The sequence below is a fragment of the Colobus angolensis genome, unplaced genomic scaffold, assembly GCF_000951035.1.
Source record: "Colobus angolensis palliatus isolate OR3802 unplaced genomic scaffold, Cang.pa_1.0 Scaffold115, whole genome shotgun sequence".
Taxonomy (NCBI): Eukaryota; Metazoa; Chordata; class Mammalia; order Primates; family Cercopithecidae; genus Colobus; species Colobus angolensis.
In genome coordinates, this window is record NW_012112586.1 from 464,063 (window position 1) to 467,314 (window position 3,252).

At 48.6% G+C, this 3,252-nt stretch overlaps 1 pseudogene; it reads right to left on the bottom strand.

Moving 5' to 3' along the window:
* Nucleotides 1-774: 774 nt before the first annotated feature.
* On the bottom strand, nt 775-1,160 carry LOC105525231 (annotated as a pseudogene).
* Nucleotides 1,161-3,252: the final 2,092 nt, after the last annotated feature.

Consider the following 3,252-nt stretch of genomic DNA (forward strand, 5'->3'; position numbering starts at 1 on the left):
GGCAGAGGTTGCAGTGAGCCAAGATCATGCCACTGCACTCCGGCCTAGGCGATCCAGTGAGACTCCGTCTCAAAAATAAATAAATAAATAAAAGGTTTCTTTTTGTTTGTTTTTTGAGACAGGGTCTCACTCTGTTGCCCAGGCTGGAGTGCAGTGGTACGATCATGGCTCATTGCAGCCTCCGCCTCCCAGGCTTAAGCAATCCTCCCACCTTAGCCTCCCCAGTACAGGTGTGCATCACTATACCCGGCTAATTTTTTGTATTTTTGGTGGAGGCGGGGGTTTCACCATGTTGGCCAGGCTGGTCTCGAACTCCTGAGCTCAGGCAATCCACCCACCTCGGCTTCCCAAAGTGATGGGATGACAGGCTTGAGCTCCCAGCCAGCTGCTAGTTTTGAGTGGGGCCCAGAACAAGTGAAGGCTCTGCAACAGGTGCAGGCTGTTGTGCAAGCTGCTCGGGCTACTTGGTCACATGACCCAGCAGATCCAATGCTGCTTGACATGTCAGTGGCAGAGAGCAATGCTGGGTGGAGCCTTGGCAGGCCCGCATAGGAGAATCACAATGTAGACTTTTAGGATTCTGGTGTAAAGCCCTGACATTGTCTGTGGATAATTACTCTTTTTTTTTTTTTTTTTGTACTTCAACATTTTATAACAATAGAGAGCCTTGTTTGAAATTACTACATTTTGAAAATACTACATGCTAACACGGACAATATGATATACAACCTCGTGAGAGAAGATAGCAGGGAGCACGTGGCAGAGGCCACAGGTTTAGACTAAGAGCCTTTCAATGGCCTGCTGAATGGATTGGATCTGCTGTTTCAGTTGTGAGCTTTCTTCGATGGTGACAGAACAGGTGATGACAAGCCTGGAGACCCCACAGTCTTTCCCCAGGGCCTGCTTCGAGCGCACAAATACGTAGGGCACGTTCTTGTCTTCACACAGCAGTGGAGGTGCAGAATGATCGCCAGTGGCTCGGTGTCTGCAGCTATCACGATGAACTCAGAGATGCCCCCATTAAGGGTTTTGGTGGCCTCATTGGCTCCTTTCTGAAGCTGCTTGTAGTTACATGACTACTGAACGAGCTCCAGTGGTTTCTTGGTGAGGTGGGCATCGGCGAGGGGCTAGGCCTTCGGATTCACATTGGTCTCAGTCATGGCTGTGGTTCCGCGGGCTCGGCACTCCTAGGGCAGCGCAGCCGAGGTCTGAGAAGCGCTTGCCTCCACCCGAACTCTTCTTTTGACAACCAGCTTTTGGCTTGCTACTGAACAGTATTAGGGACTGAATAATTAACCAGGGACACCAAGTTACTGCATGACCTGAGCTGCTCATCACGAACTCAGTGTTATCTGACCTACCAAGCCATAAAGTGAGGCATACAGAGTAGCATTCCATCATCATGCAATGACTGTGCCAAAACTCACAGAATGAGTGGACTCACAGAATGCCTTATCCACTGTCGTGGCGTTAGAGAAAGCTCTGTCTACCAGGTCTCTGGTTTAATAAAACATGACTAGAATGACTCTATCTTAAGGTGAGTAGCTAGGCACTCACAAGGCACCTGTAAGGTTGTTATGGTCTGAAAATAGCCACATTCTAAGCTGACCACCAATTATAATTGCAGAAATATTTATGATCATACGGGACATCTCCCACCAAGCCTCCAGAATGTCCAGATGTCCTAAGAGTGCAGCCCACTTTACTCAGAGAGAACCTTAATGAGCAGGCTTGGGTTGAAGGATTAATGGTCACTGATAGCACCAATAGCCTTACCTTTAGTGAGCACATCTGCACATTCCAGGTTTAATTGTAGCTCCTTAAGAGTTTCTGGTACGGCGTTCCTCCTTCTGCTTTCTGAAGCTGGCTTATTCTATAACAGAGTAGGTTCTGATAAACTTGCTTCTTTCACTGTGCTCAGTGACTCACCTCAAATTCTTTCCTGTGTAAGATCTAAGAACCCTTTCATGCAGCCTGGACTGGAACTCCTCTTTTTCCTGTAACAATGGCATTGCTTCGGATCAAATTACCCACTTCACGGTAAATGAGGTACACCGTGGGCCCATGCTCGTGGAATTCATGGGTCATGCTGTGTTCTCCATCATCCTACCGATTTTGGTTCTATTTTTCTGGTGGAACTCAGACTGAGACAAATATATAGTGAAAGGTAAGTCTTCATTACCCCCTTGACTTCAAGTCCGTGTTCCAGAGGAAGCCACCGCCATTTCCTTGTGTATCCTTCTAGAGAGATTTTCATAAACACATTTGTATGTACACATTATCAGTTAAAAGAGTCAAACTGTACAATATTTGAGGAGGTTTATTCTGAGCCAAAAGTGAGTGATCACGGCCTACGGCACAGTCCCAAGAGGTCCTAAGACCCTGTGCCCACGGTGGTGGGGCTACAGCTTGGTTTTATACTTTTTTTTTTTGAGATAGAGTCTCACTCTGTCTCCCAGGCTGGAGTGCAGTGGCATGATCTCGGCTCACTGCAACCTCTGCCTCCTGGATTCAAGCAATTCTCTGCCTCAGCCTCCTGAGTAGCTGAGATTACAGGCACCTGCCACCACACCTGACTAATTTTTTTTGTACTTTTAGTAGAGACGGGGTTTCACCATCTTGACCAGGGTGGTCTTGAACTCCTGACCTCATGATCCACCTGCCTCGGCCTCCCAAAGTGCTGGGATTACAGGCGTGAGTCACCGCACCCCGCAGGTTTTACACATTTTAGGGAGAAAGGTCATAGATGGATTCAAAGATTTTCTGATTGGCACTTGGTTGAAAGTTATTATCTAAAGACCTGGAATCAACAGAAAGGAGTGTCTGGGTTAAGATAAGGGAGACCAAGGTTCCCTTTTATTTTATTTTTTGACAGGGTCTCTGTTGCCCAGGCTGGATTGCAGTGGCACAATCTGTGGTTTACCGCAGCCTCGGCCTCTTGGGCTCAAGGAACCTGCCCATCTCTGCCTCCCGAGTGGCTGGGACTATAGGCATGTGCTGTCATCATGCCCAGCTAAGACGGGGTCTCACTATGTTGCCCAGGATGGTGTGGAACTTCTGGGCTCAAGCGATCCACCCACCTCGGCCTCCTAAAGTGCTGGGATTACACGCTTGAGCACCACCATCCTGGCCATTCTTTTTTTTTGAGACGAAGTCTCGCTTTGTCGCCCAGGCTGGAGTGCAGTGGCTCGATCTTGGCTCACTGCAAGCTCCGCCTCCCGGGTTCACGCCATTCTCCTGCCTCAGCCTCCC